Genomic DNA, 15,162 nt, shown 5'->3' with positions numbered 1-15,162 from the left:
CTTCCACTGAGGCTGTGTCCTCAATTTCTTCCAAATTGCAGAGGATCTAGAATCAATTTATTTAAACTTTCTTCATAAGACTGTCCATCCACCCCAAACGGTCTGACACAAAGCCATATTTCTGAAGTCGAGCCACCTGTAAACTTTTAAATGTTTTAAAAATCTCAGCAGTACATAAGTAGACAGCACTGCACACTTATAGCATTGATCAAACAGCACATACTCCCATTCCAAAGAGTTTAAAACCTGGCACTCTCTGACCCTTTGAAAGGCTGTTGGCGGTGAGTCACTGAGAGCTGGGATCTGTGTTCCTTACATTGTTCATCACGTCCTTCTAACATGGAGTATATGAAGACATCAAGAGGAGATATCGCACGACTGTGCGAAACCTCACTCTGGACCTGGACAAGAGCGAGGTTCTGCACCTCGGAATCTCCGATCTTAGATCTGCACACTTCAGGCTAATTGCAACAAAGTATTCTTATTTAGGACCTCAGTCAAAGGAGTAAAAAGGTTCTTCACCTTCCTTGCTCTCCTTTCAAAAAGGAGTACCGAGATAGGGTGACACAGTGGTTAGCACTGCTGCCTCACAGCGCCAGAGACTTGGGTTCAATTCCTGCCTCCGTCGACTGATTGTGTGGAGTTTGCACGTTCTCCCCGTGTCTGCGTGGGTTTCCTCTGGGTGCTCTGGTTTCCTCCCACAATCCGAAAATGTGCAGGTTAGGTGAATTGGCCACGCTAAATTGCCCGTAGTGTTAGGTTAGGGGTAAATGTAGGGGAATGGGTCTGGGTGGGTCGTGCTTCGGCGGGTCGGTGTGGACTTGTTGGGCCGAAGGGCCTGTTTCCACACTGTACACAATCTAATAGACAGTCAGAAATTGGTTTGGGGATCTATCTGCTGCTCAGCTCTATTGATTTTATCCAAAAACCGACAAAAGTGATTGTCTTGCCTTCTTTTTTCCTCTGTGGGATGAGGACATTATTAGCATGACCACCATTTGTTTCCTACCTCTAATTGTCCACAAGTATGGCTTGGTAGACCATTTCAAAGGGCAGTTCAGAGTCAACTACATTTCTGCAAGTATGGAGTCACATTTTAGATCAGACCAGCTAAGGACAACAGAGTTCCTTCCTTTAAAGTGGTGTGTTAGACAACCAGAAGGGGTTTTTGCAACAGTCAGTAATAGTTTGCGTCATTGCTAAGACATATGGTATCCCAAGTTCACTAATCAAACTTAAGTTTCACCAGCTGGCTTGGTGGAACCAGTGTAATAAATAAAGTTCAAGATATACGTGTGTCTGTGTGGATTTCCTCCGGGTGCTCCGGTTTCTCCCCACAATCCAAAGATGTGCAGGCCAGGTTGATTGGCCATGCTAAATTGCCCATAGTGTTTCAGGATTTATAGGTTAGGTGCATTAGTCTGGGGTAAATGTAGAATAATAGGGTAGGGGAGTTCATCTGGGTGGGTTACTTTGCTGATGGCCAAATGGCCAAATCACTGTAGGGATTCTGTGAAATCCAAGAGAAAAAAAACATATGACTCAACAAGAACCCAAATTTCTTGGTATATGTTCCACTGGCTAACATACAGTAAAGTGCGAAACAGCAATTTTGTTTCTCTCAGACGGTTGTGATCCTTTCTCAAAATGCAGCAGATCCAAAATCTTTAGGTTTTTTTTAATAAAAGAGTTAGATCGATTCTTGATGACCGGGGGAGTAAATATTGTCAGGGATATGCAGGGATGTACAGTTATAGTTCAAGTCGATCAGCCATGAACTTGGTGAATGGTAGAACAGGTGTGAAATGCTGTGTGTCCCTACTCCTGTTGCTTGTTTGTATATTTATAGCATCAGACTCTGCAGGTAGATAGAGAAGGTCTTTTCTCTGGGGTGGGGTTGTCCAGAACTAGAGGGCATAGGTTAAAGGTGAGAGGGGAAAGATATAAAAGGGACTGAAGGGGGCAACCTTTGCATGCAGAGGGTGTAGCGTGTAGCGTGCCAGAGGAAGTGGTGGAAGCTGGTACAATTACAACATTTAAAAGTCATCTGGGTGCGTATATGAATGGGAAGGGTTCAGAAGGATATGAGCCAAATGCTGGAAAATGGGACTGAATTAGGTTAGGATATCTGGTCGGCATGGCCAAGTTGAAATGAAGGGTTTGTTTCCGTGCTGTATATCTCTATGGCTCAATGATCATGGCCTATCTTGTTTATCAACACCACTTTCCTGCCCATTCTCCCTTGATTCCCTGCATCCAGAAAATCTGCATCTCCCAGCCTTAAATGATGGAGCATCCTCAACCCACTGGGGTAGAGAATTCTAAAGATTCACAGGCCTCTGAGTGAAATAATTTCTCCTCACTGCAGCCCCTCTTTGCCCTGAGACGCTGTTTCCCCATCCCGTTATTTCAATCCCCCAACCAGTCGAAACAATCTCTGAGCAGCTGCCCTGTTAAGCCCCTTCAGAACCTTGTATGTTTCAGTGCGATCACCTCTTATTCTTCTATGGTCCAGAGACTCAGGCCCAGAATTGCTCAGTATCTCACCATCAGACAGTTCTCTCATCCAAGAACGAATTTAGTGAATTTTCACCAACTTCCAAGATTCCACAGTGGCTCATGTTTAAGGACTGATTGTCCTTTTACATACTCTGATTGTCTGCCAACTGTAGCCACATGGAACCTGCCTCTGATCCCTCTGAATCATGGGATACATAGCACAGAAAAAGCTCCTTCGGCCCAACTTCTCCACACCAACCAAGTAACCTAAATTCGTCCCTTTTCCCAGCACTTGGCCCATACCCCTCTAAACCCTTCCTATTCATATACCCATCCAGATACCTTTTAAATGTTGTAATTGTATCAGCCTTCACCACTTCCTCTGGCAACTCATCCCAAACACACACCATCCTCTGCGTGAAAAAGTTGCCCTTTTGTATCTTTCCCCTCTCATCTTAAACCTATAGTTTTGGGCCCCTTTACTCTGGGGAGAAGACCTTGGCTATTTACCCTATCCATGCCCCTCATGGTTTTATAAACCTCTGTAAGGCCACCTCTCAACCTCAGATGCTCCAGGGAAAATAGCCCCAGCCTATTCAGCCTCTTCCTATAGCTCAAGTCCTCCAACCCTGGTAACATCCTTGTAAATCTTTTCTGAACCCTTTCAAGTTTCTCAACATCCTTCCTATAGCAGGGAGAATAGAACTGAACGCAGTATTCCAAAAGTGGCTCAACCAATGTCCTGTACAACCACAACATGACATCCCAACTCCTATACTCAATGTACTGACCAATAAAGGCAAGCATACCAAACGCCTTCTTCACCATCCTGTCTATCTGTGACTTCATCTTCAAGAAACTATGAACCTGCAGCCCAAGGTCTGTTTGTTTGGCAGCACTACCCAGGGCCCTACCATTAAATTGTCATTTATCTCAAGAGAATTGGACTGTAAAAGCAGCGATGTGCTACTGAGACTTTATAAAGCTCCGGTTAGACCCCATTTAGAATACTGTGTCCAGTTTTGGGCCCCACACCTCAGGAAGGACGTAATGCCACTGGAACTTGTCCAGCGGAGATTCACATGGATGATCACTGGTAGGCCTAACATATGGTGAACGGCCGAAGATCCTGGGATTGTATTCATTAGAGTTTAGAAGGTTGAGGGGAGATTAATAGAAATGTACAAGACAATGCATGGCTTAGAAAGAGTGGGCACTGGGAATCTGTTTCCATCAGGCAGGAATACTCGTGGGCACAGCCTTAGAATTAGAGGGGATCAATTTAAAATGGAAAGGAGGAGACATTTCTTCAGCCAGAGAGTGGTGGGCCTGTGGAATTCATTGCCAAGGAGCGAAGTGGAGGCTGTTTAATGTCTTCAAGGCAGAGATTGATAAATTCTTAATCTCACAAGGAATTAAGGGTTACGAGGAGAGTACGGGTAAGTGGCGTTGAAATGCCCATCAGCCATGATTGAATGGTGGAGTGGACTCGATGGGCCGATGGCCTTACTTCCACTCCTATGTCTTCTGGTCTTATGGTCTTATTAAATGCAGTAACACATCATGGAGCCGAGCCAGCATGCCCCAGTGCAGTTTTCCAGCACCATTCACCCTCTGGTCCTCGTTTAAACCCACCTCCTCATGGCTGGTGAGATCCTGCCCTCAATCGGTGTGACCATCTATTCTTCCTGTCGCTCATTTAATGCTCAATGCTCCCTTGAAACGTCTGAAGTTTTCACCACGATCTGTCGATCAGATAATGAATATTACCTTCACACAATTCTCAGAGAGTCCTGGCAGTAATGAGCATTCATGGTGCATTGTACAGCTCTGGCATTAGGCTGAAGATGATTAAATTTTAAGTGTCTCAAAGGTGTACAGTTAATCAGGGGGGTAATTAATTACACACTTTCCCAATCTTCTCAAATGTTTGATTAAACAAAAGAGAAAGAACCTTTCTTCAATTGCAGCTAAAGTAACTGTATCAATGCAGTCTCCACAGACTTCCATCAGTGGAGAGCATCTCTCACCTCAAGGCTAGTTTCCCAATTATAAATGTTTAGTAATAATTAAATAATAATAAATGAAAGAAAGGACACACATTTGTCTGGCACCCTTCACAGTTTCAAGACATCACACATTTGTTTTCACGGATAATTCAAGAAATTACGAGTCGTTTCACAGGTAATTAAGTACTTTTTGAAGTGTTGTCAGTACACAATTGAGGAAGGAAGCAGCCACATTGCTCACAGCTCTAGGGCTACGTGACTGAATGTTTCCCACAGCATTGATTGAGGGATACAAGTTGTCCAGCATGTGAGAAGAACTCTTTGAGTCGTACATTGGGGCCTTTTGCAGTGACCTGAGGGATGCCTCAGAGAGCATGTGGAGTTCCTGAGTGCTGTGCTGAAAGCTTTAGAGTAAGTATTGAACATCCAACCTCCTGTTCTCAGAGGAAGGGCAATATCAACTGAGCTACGACTGACATTTAAATCTAAGCCTCTAAATTTTGAATGTTCGTTTATTGCATGTCGGCTTTGCTGTAGAGTGCAACATTCGTTGCTCATTCCCAGTTGCACAGACTGTCACACACATGCTTGAAGGTCTGGAGTCTCATGTGGATTATGTAAGGACAAAGGATTCCTCCCCAAAAGAGCATTAATAAACTAGATGAACTTCTAAGACAATCGGCAATGGTTGAATACTCATAATTAGGTGAACATTTATTCCAATTTTGTATTAATTGAAGATAAATTTCACCATGGCTATGACAGGATACAAACCCATGCTCCCAGTACATGGTGGGTCACTAGACTCGATGCGTTACCTCTGTTTCCTTTCCACATTTGCGGCCAGACCTGCCGAGTTTCTCCAGCAAATTCTGTTTTTGTTTGTTTCAGATCTCTAGCATACTCAGTACTTTGTTTTATATTAGCCTGAAGGATGATGCTACCATTATGCCACCACCTCCTCTCAATTGTCCAAGCTCAGGAACACGGAGTGAAAGCTCAACTGTGGCAGTCAGGAAAGAGGATCTCTCCCTGGGTCGTTATGACTAGTAACCCAGCTCTCCGATGCTGTCCATCTCGATCACTGTCTGAATCTTACCTCTTTTTCTGTTTTACTCTACACCTTCCTTTAGTCTCACCAACATCTACAAAGTTCAGAAACAGCGAGTGAAGTATCTGGTGGATTTTTAAAAATCAATTTGTGGGACTTGGATGTCGCTGGCTGGGCCAGCATTGATAGCCCATCCCTATTTACCCTGGAGAAGATGGTGGTGAGCTGCCTTCTTGAATCACTGCAGTCCACTTGCTGTGGGTTGACCCGCAATGCTGGTAGGGAGGGAATTCCAGGATTTTGACTCAACAACTGTGAAGGAACAGTGGTATATTTTCAAGTCAGAGGGGTGAGTGGCTTGGAGGGAAACTTGGAGGTGCTGCCCATGTCCTTCCAGGTGGAAGTGGTCATGGGTTTGGAACGTGCTGTCTAAGGATCTTTGGTGAATTTCAAAGGGAAAACTGTAATCAACAAGTGCTCAGGTTTTCTGGAGAGATTTTCATCTTGGAAGAACAATGTGCACAGGGAACCTACATTTCTTCCTGTCTATTAACAAGATGCAAAATCTGCCAGGCTCCATTATGAGTGTTCATTCTCCCTAATTCATGTTTCTTAGTGAAATCCATTCCTGGACATTATATGCACATGAGCAAGGAAAAGCCCCTTGAGTTTTTTTTTCTCTAAATGAATGATGTTTGCAAGTGTTCCCCAAACACTTTCATAAACTCGTGTCACATTAATGCAACTAAAAAAGAACAAATTTTTAGTCATTTCAAAATAAGCTAATCCTGCAGCAAAGCTTGCTGTGATCAATATAACACAAAACTCATCAAGTCACTTTTAATCAGGATATCATTCACTAGAATTTCTACTTTCTTGGCAAGAAGAAATGTATTTGATGATTCTCTTGTTCTGGAGCTTGCTTTCTGTGTAGTCATTGCTGGGATTAGCCAGCAGGTGGCATTTGGCCACTGCCGAGAGCTTGAATTGCAACTCAGCAACAGCCAGAGATGGTTCTGAGCTCAGTGGTTAATGCTTTACAACACGGGGAAATCATCGAGACAACAGCGTTGAGAATCAGGACAAACAAAATCATGGTCAGCAGCATTTCATACGACAGAGTTGATTTGAACCCACACCCAAATAAACATGAAGCACCAAGCTCGTATTCAGCCTGGAGAGGAGTGAGGCGGCGGTGGGGAGGGGAGGAGGTGAGAGAGTGAGAAACTGGAATAAAGTGAACACCTTCCAAACTTGCAATGCAACCCTGTTCTCTGCCCTTGAGGGGATAAGTAAAACCTTCCTATGAATCATCAAAAGATGCCTTTCCTGTATGTCACCTCCCATGCCTGATTCACAGCATTTTTGGGCTTCAATGACTCCATCTTTATGCCTTCTTCTATTGATATTCATGGACAAACTCATTTTTCCTTTGTCTTTGATGTTACTCTTTCATACCAGATGCTTCTTTTCTTCCCAACCCCTGGTAACTCTGAACAAAATCAACGACCATCCAAGAATTGAATAATGTGAGGAAGCTCTAACAGTAAGAGTTGAAGTGGACCATTCAGCCCATTGAGTTTGGTCCACCACTCAATGAGACCACAGCTGATCCAATAATCCTCAACTCCACGTACCTGCATTTTCACCACTACCCTTACTTCCCTTGCTGATTGAAAATCTGTCTATTCAGTCTTATATATACTCAGTGGCCCTGCCTCAACAACACTAAAGAAATTAAACCGATTCAGTACCTTTTCAGACAGGTTAAAAATCACACAACACCAGGTTACATTCTCAGAGAGAATATTCCTCCTCTTCTCCATTTAAATGTGTGACCCCCCTTACTTTGTGATGATGCTCTCTGGTCCTCGACTCGTACAGGGAAGCAACTTCTCTGCATCTACCCTGTCAAGCCCCCTCAGAATCTTTTCAATAAGATTTTACCTCATTCCTCTAAATTTCAATGAGCACAGGTCAAACCTATTCAAACTTCTTCTGAAGAAAATCCCTCCATATGTGGAATCAGCCAAGTGAATCTTCCCTGGACTGCCTCCAATGTCGGTGTATCTTTCCTGAGATTAAGGGACCAAAAGTGTTCACAGTATTCCAACTGTGGCCTGACTAGTATCGTGTACAGATTTTACCAAACCTCCCTCCCTTTACACTCCATTTCTTTCAAAATAAAGGCCAACATTCAATTTGCCTTCCCTATTAACTGCTGAACTTGGATGCTAGCTTTTTTTTTTATCCTTACACGTTCACACCTAAAACTCTCTGTTCTGTAGCCTTCTTCAGTCTCTGATCTGTTTAAATAATACTCAGCTCACCTATTCTTTCTGCCAAAATCCATAACCTCACATTTTCCCACATTATATTCTGTTGGCCCAAGCTTCACTCACTCACTTAACCCGTCCACGTCCCTTCGTGAGGCTTTTTGTACCACCATCACCGCTTGCCTTCCCACCTATTTTTGTGTCATCAAACTGGATTCTGTCACAAATCATTCTTATATTTTGTAAATAATTGTGGTCCTGGCACTGGTCACCATGATCCCACATCACCGTCCTGAAAATGCTCTCTTTATCCCAACTCACTGTGTTCTAATAGTTAGACAACCTTATGTCCATACAAATAAAATATCCACAACATTACAGGTTCTTACCTTAAGTAACCCTGTGTGCGCTATCAATGCCTTTAGGAAATCAAAGTATATTACATCTACTGATTCCCCTTTATCTAACTTGCTTGTTACCTCTTTAAAGAAGCCTAATAACATAGGCTTCGTGAAGCATGCTGATTCTGTTTGAAGATATTAAGTGTTTCAAAATGTTCTGCGATTATATCCTTTCTAAAACTTTAACATTGTCCCAGTGGTAGATGTTAAACAATACACTTAATGGTAAGGTCCTGGGGAGTGTTGCTGAACAAAGAGACCTTGGAGTTCAGGTTCATAGTTCCTTGAAAGTAGAGTCGCAGGTAAATAGGATAGTAAAGAAGGCGTTTTCTTTTATTAATCAGAGTATTGAGTACAGGAGTTGGGAAGTCATGTTGCGGCTGTACAGGACATTGGTTAGACCACTTTTTGAATATTGTGTGCGATTCTGGCCTCTTTCCTATCGGAAAGATGTTGTGAAACTTGAAAAGGTTCAGAAAAGATTTACAAGGATGTTGTCAGGGTTGGAGGATTTGAGCTATCTGGAGGGGTTGAATAGGCTGGGGCTGTTTTCCCTGGATCATTGGAGGCTGACGGGTGACCTTATAGAGGTTTATAAAATCATGAGGGCCATGGATAGGGTAAAGAGATAAAGTCTCTTCCCTGGGGTCGGGGAGTCCAGAACTAGAGGGCATAGGTTTAGGGTGAGAGAGGAAAAAATATAAAAGAGACCTAAGGGGCAACTTTTTCATACAGAGGGTGGTACGTGTATGGAATGAGCTGCCAGAGAAAGTGGTGGAGACTGGTACAATTGCAATATTTAAAAGGCATCTGGATGGGTACATGAATAGGAAGGGTTTGGAGGGATATGGGCCGGGTGCTGACAGGTGGGACTAGATTGGGTTGGGTTGGGTTGGGATATCTGGTCCACATGGACGAGTTGGACCAAAGTGTCTGTTTCTGTGCTGTGCATCTCTATGACTCTATGACTCTAGCTCAGCCTTTAGCTACCTGTGTTTTTTAATCTCTCTCCCCTTTTAAGTAAAGGGGTTAAATTGGTATTTTTCCAATCTACTGGGACTTTTCCAGAATATAAGGATGCTTGAAAGATTGCTACCAGTCCATCCACTGTCTCTGCAGTTATTTATTTAAATTGCAAGGATGCAACACATTATGGGAGCTCTCTATCTTTAACCCCATTAATTTTCCAAGTATTACGTTCTCCCCGTGTCTGCGTGGGTTTTCTCCGGGTGCTCCGGTTTCCTCCCACCATCCAAAGATGTGCAGGGTCAGGTGAATTGGCCATACTAAATTTCCTGTAGTGTTAGGTAAGGGGTAAATGTAGGGGTAGGGGTATGGGTGGGTTTCGCTTCGGCGGGTCGGTGTAAACTTGTTGGACCGAAGGGCCTGCTTCCACACTGTAATCTAATCTAAATCTAAATCTAATTATTTCTCTTGTTGGTTTATGGTAGATGTTTCCTCCCTTTTCTTTTGTTCTTCATTACTGAGTATATTTGGAATGCTATGGTGTCCCCGCCATGAAAACTGATGTAAAGTACCTATACAACTCCTCTGTCATTTCCTGGCTACCCAGTGTTACCTTTCCAGCATCAATCTCTAAGTCCACTTTGGCCTTTCTCTTTTTATATATTTAAAGAAGCACTTACTGTTTGTTTTCCCTCATATTTTATTTCCCCTCTTTGCAAAGTATTTGGTCATCATTTGTTGGTTTTTAAAACTTTCCCAATCCCTGCTGTAAGAAGGGTGTTGTGAAACTTGTAAGGGTTCAGAAAAGATTTACAAGGATGTTGCAGGGGTTGGACGGTTTGAGCTACAGGGAGAGGCTGACTAGGCTGGGGCTGTTTTCCCTGGCGCGTCGGAGGCTGAGGGGTGACCGAAGCTTCATCCGGAGGCTCATTGATGATGTTATCTAGTATGGTGACGAAACATCTGAAAATGAACCTTCCAGCTCAGCGAGCAAACCTACATCCCTTTAAAAAGCATCTGGATGGGTACATGAATGGGAAGGATTCAGAGGAATACCGGCCAAATACTGGCAAAAGGGACTGGATTGATTTCTGATATCAGGCCGGCATGGCCAGAAGGGTCTGTTTCCGTGCTGTGTATCTCTGTGAGTATGACTCTGGCCTCCCAATAATCTTTGCCACATTGTATCTTTTTCTTTCAATTTGATATTACTTCCTTGGGTAACCATTGTTGATTAATACTCTTCCTAGAATCCTACTTCCTCTCTTACACTACAATACTCCTGATCACAATACCAGGAAAAGATGATCGTTGATGCTTCTCTGGTTTCTTCTTCCACATCTTTCCTTCCTTCTCCATTGGAACTTTTCTTGCCTAACTATTTAATTGACTATATTTACTCTTCCATGAGCTGAGTTTTTCCCTCTTGCTCTTTCGCTGTCCCTGATCTTTTTCCTGTGTGTTCTCTCCTTGCTGTGTTGAAAATGTCATCTCTTATTCCCTCTATTTACCAGGCCTCCAAGATTACGAACAGCGGGTCGGGCAGCATCTGTGAAGAGAAATCAAAGTTAATGCTTTGAGTCCAGTGACCGTTGAGGATTGCTGAATCTGAAACGTTAACTTTGATTTCTCTTCACAGACGCTGCCAGGCATGCTGAGCTTTTCCAGCAACTTATGTTTTTGTTTCTGATTTACAGCATCTGAAGTTCTTGTGGTTTTTCTAAAATTATTATATCTCTTACCTCCCTTATTTCTCTGTTCTCAGGCAATGGCTTTATTAAAACGTAGGTTATTTTTGAATTCTTTACAAAGTTCGTTAAAAGTAAGTTTCTTTTTCTAAATGAAGGGGAAACGAGTACTTGATCTTTAACTTCCGAAAACAGTTAAAGTACTGATCTTTGACAGTGTCTTCCATTTCTGCAGCACTGTAAGGTAAAGGTGAAGTCACCATGGTCTCGGAGGACCATGAGGCTGCTCTCTCGTTACAGAGAGATCACTGTGAAGGCCCCACCTTTCCCCTCACCTGAGACATGGTGAACTTCAAGTGACATTGCACCACACCTTCGGAAAGTCTCTTATATTTCACCGATTTTGAAGAGCAATGATTTTTGGTAACTTCCTGAAACACAGTCCATCAGACCACAGGGCTGCACTCACATTAGAGAGAGAGGGAGAGAGAGATAGACAAGTGGTTGTGGTTTAACCTGAGGGTCACCATGTCTCAGAAGGGTTGAGAAGGATAGTCCTTCGTGATACTCTCAGATATATAAGGAAAGATATGCAACATTATGAAGTTCGGTTCTGAAAATGTGTTCAGAAGTAAACTCATCCTTGGGCTTGGTATCACTCCAAATCATGCATTAAGTGACTCTTTTTATAATGAATTAATACTACTCATGAAAGTCGCTTCATAGAAGCTTGCAATTGTTACCAAGTCTTCAGAAGCTAGTCATTTTTTCCATTCTTCTGTTGATGCTGCAACCTTCCATATTTCCAATATAAATCCAGTCAACAATTTGTTTTAAGAACTCAAGATCCCAAGCTAAGCCTCGTCGAACCACAGCATTACAAGAGCTGTACTCAAAAACCAAAAGAACTGCAGATGCTGAAAATCAGAGACAGAAACAGAAAATGCTGGAAAAAACTCAGCAGGTCTGGCAGCATCTATGGAGAGAAAGTCATTCTGAAGAATAATCACTGTCGCCACAATATTAACTCTGCTTTCTGTCCACAGGTGCTGCCAGACCTGCTGAGCTTTTTCCAGCAATTTCTGTTTCTAATTCAGAACTGTAATCTTGTAGGAGTTTGTGATAACAATTAGAAACTGGAAGTAGATTGTTTGACCCATCCCGTACATAGATTAGCAGTACAGTTGTGGTGACTTCAGCATGGTTGTTGATTATGGTCAAGTAATGGTGATCTCGAAAGTATATTTGCAGTCTACGAGTGTTGCTCAAAGTGAAAATTACACAAAAACCTTGCACTGGAACTCAAGTTTGGAGTATAAATTGATTGAGAAGCTCGGAGAAGCTATAGATCTGAAAAGATGAGGAAGAATTCCCTCTTCCCAAGGTGCATCTCGGTTGCCATGCAGTTGATTTTTTCTTGCATTTCCAATTCCCTGGACTTTTCTAGAATGTAAGAATTCCTGGAAGATTATGATCAATGCATTCACTGTATCTGTAGCTATCTCTTTAAACCCCAAGGATACAACCCATCGAAGGAAGTAAAGGAATTCTTAAACCTCCCAAGGAGCAATCAACTGACACAAACAGTTGGGAAGTGAATACACCCTTGGGCTTGGTACCTCTCCAAATAATGCATCAAGTGACTTTTTGTTAATGATTAATTTTGATTTTGAAGTATCAGACAGCTGTTTCTATTAGCGGGACGTGATTCCAGACTACTTTTATTAAGTCAGTAGGTAAGTAGGAACTAAGTAGACAGTGAAGAAAAGATTTTCTAGGATTAGAAAGGGATCTTGATCGAATGAGTCAATGGGCTGAAAAATGGCAGATGGAGTTCAATCTAGATAAATGTGAGGTATTATTGCATTTTGGTATGACAAGCAAGGAAAGGGCTTATACAATTAATAGAAGGGCATTGGGTAGTGTTGTATAATGGAGAGACATAGGGGTGCAGGTGCATAATTCTTCAAAGTTTACATCACATATTGACAGGGTGGTTAAAAAGGCATTTGGCATGCTTGCCTTCATTACTCAGTCCTTTGAGTGTAGGGTTTGGGATATCATGTTGAGATTGTACAGGACATTGGTGAGGCCTCTTCTGGAATACTGTGTCCAGTTCTGGTCACCCAGTTTTGGAGCAATGTTATTAAGCTGGAGAGGGCTCAGGAGAGATTTACCAGGATGTTGCCAGGTTTGAGTTCTAATGAAAGGGTGGAGAGGCTGGGACTATTTTCACTGGTGTGTAGGAGGTTGAAAGGCGACCTTCTCGGAATGTATAAAATAATAAGGAACATAGATATGGTTAATGGTAGTTGTCTTTTCCTTAGGATAGGGGATTTCAAGTCTAGGGGGCACATTTTTAAGGTGAAGAGACAAATGTTTTACTCAGAGGGTGACTCGCATGTGGAATGAACTCCCTGGTGGATGTGGGTACAATTTCAATGTTTAAAAGGCATTTGGGTGTGTACATGACTATGAAAGGTTTGGGAAGATAGGGGCTAAGAACAGGCAGGTGCATTATTTAGTTTGGGATTATGTTTGAGATGGACTGTTTGGACCGAAGGGTCTGTCTCTGTGCTGTAAGACCCTATGACTGTATAAGTAAGCCAATGCACTCGAGAGCAAGTCCATGGAGTCTGAGTGGCCGTGATGGTCCCAAACTATAAATCTAAGCACAGTAAGTTAGGAAGATTATTAGTTCACATAGTTACAAGATACTCTGAGCAAAATATTGAAGTAGAGTTATAGAGTCATAGAGATGTACAGCATGGAAACAGACCCTTCTGTCCAACCCGTCCATGCTGACCAGATATCCCAACCCAATCTAGTCCCACCTGCAAGCCCTGGCCCATATCCCTCCAAACCCTTCCTATTCAGATACCCATTCAGATGCCTCTTAAATGTTGCAATTATACCAGCCTCCACCACTTCCTCTGGCAGCCCATTCCACACATGCACCACCCTCTGCGTTAAAAGGTTGTGCCTTAGGTCTCTTTTGTATCTTTCCCCTCTCACCCTGGACACCCCCACCCCAGGGAATAGACTTTGTTTATTTACCCGACCCATGCCCCGCATGATTTTGTAAACCTCTATAAGGTCACCCCTTAGCCTCTGATACTTCAGGGAAAACAGTCTCAACCTGTTCAGCCTCTCCCTACAGCTCAAATCCTCCAAACCGGGAACATCCTTGTAAATCTTTTCTGAACCCTTTCAAATTTCACAACACCTTTCTGATAGGAAAGAGACCAGAATTACACACAATATTTCAACAGTGGCCTAACCAATGTTCTGTATAGCCGCAACATGACCTCCCAAATCTTGTACTCAATACTCTGACCAATAAAGGAAAGCATACCAAATGCCTTCTTTACTGTCCTATCTACCTGTGACTCTACTTTCAAGTACTGTATTGGGCATGTTACCATAATGGTTATGTTATTGAACGAGTAATCTTGAGGCAGGTTCAAACCCTATATGCTCATTGGAGCATGAAAATTCAGTTCAAAACATTTTTGTAATACATTCATAGGATGTGGGCAGCCCTGGCTGGCCCAGCATTTGGTATCCATCCCTAGTTGCCCTTGAGAAGGTGATGACAACCTATCTCCTTGAACTGCTGCAGTCCATTTATTGTAGGTACTCCCACATTGCTTTTAGTGAGTTTCAGTATTTTGATCAGTGGCAGTGAACAAGAACAGTGATATATCTTGGAAGACACAATAGTGTATGGCTTGGAGGAGGACTTGAGAATAATGGTGTTCCCATGTATCTGCTGCCCTTGTACTTTTAGCTGGAAGTGCTTGTGGGTTTCCAAAGTGCTGTGTAAGGAACCTTGGAGAAGATCTGATGAAAATATGGAATAGAGAGTCAATATCAGCAATTACGATCATGAGACTATGGGAATGTTGCAAAAAGCCTGACTGGTTCACTAACGTTGTTTAGAGAAGGATATCAGCTGTCTGTACCTAGTGTAACTCACCTGTGACCCAGAAACACAACTGTACTACAGATTTTTCACTGCCTAACAATTGGCCTAAACACAGTTATTATCTCCATCTTCTCAAGAGCAGTTGGGAAAGGATAATGAACATTGGTTTTGCCATCAAAGTCCATCCACGCCCAGTCAATGAACAAATGAAAAATAGACAAACCTTTCTGAGGGCAAAGTAATGGAAGGTTTCCTATGCATCTTGTTGATGCTGAACCTGGCCCTGTTTCACTCCTTTTTTCTGTTCATAGGCTGTGGCCATCACTGGCTGGGCCAACATTTCT

At 42.7% G+C, this 15,162-nt stretch overlaps 1 protein-coding gene across 28 annotated transcripts in view; it reads left to right on the top strand.

Annotated features, from left to right (window-relative positions):
• Positions 1 to 15,162, top strand: part of LOC122553369 (neurexin-3) — a 2,038,938-nt gene that overhangs the window by 891,741 nt on the left and 1,132,035 nt on the right. The window lies entirely within an intron of this gene.

This window comes from Chiloscyllium plagiosum, unplaced genomic scaffold (assembly GCF_037043375.1).
Source record: "Chiloscyllium plagiosum isolate Xiang-an unplaced genomic scaffold, Cpla_swu_hap1 HiC_scaffold_8, whole genome shotgun sequence".
NCBI classification, from domain to species: domain Eukaryota; kingdom Metazoa; phylum Chordata; class Chondrichthyes; order Orectolobiformes; family Hemiscylliidae; genus Chiloscyllium; species Chiloscyllium plagiosum.
This window is presented reverse-complemented; position numbering and strand designations above follow the sequence as displayed.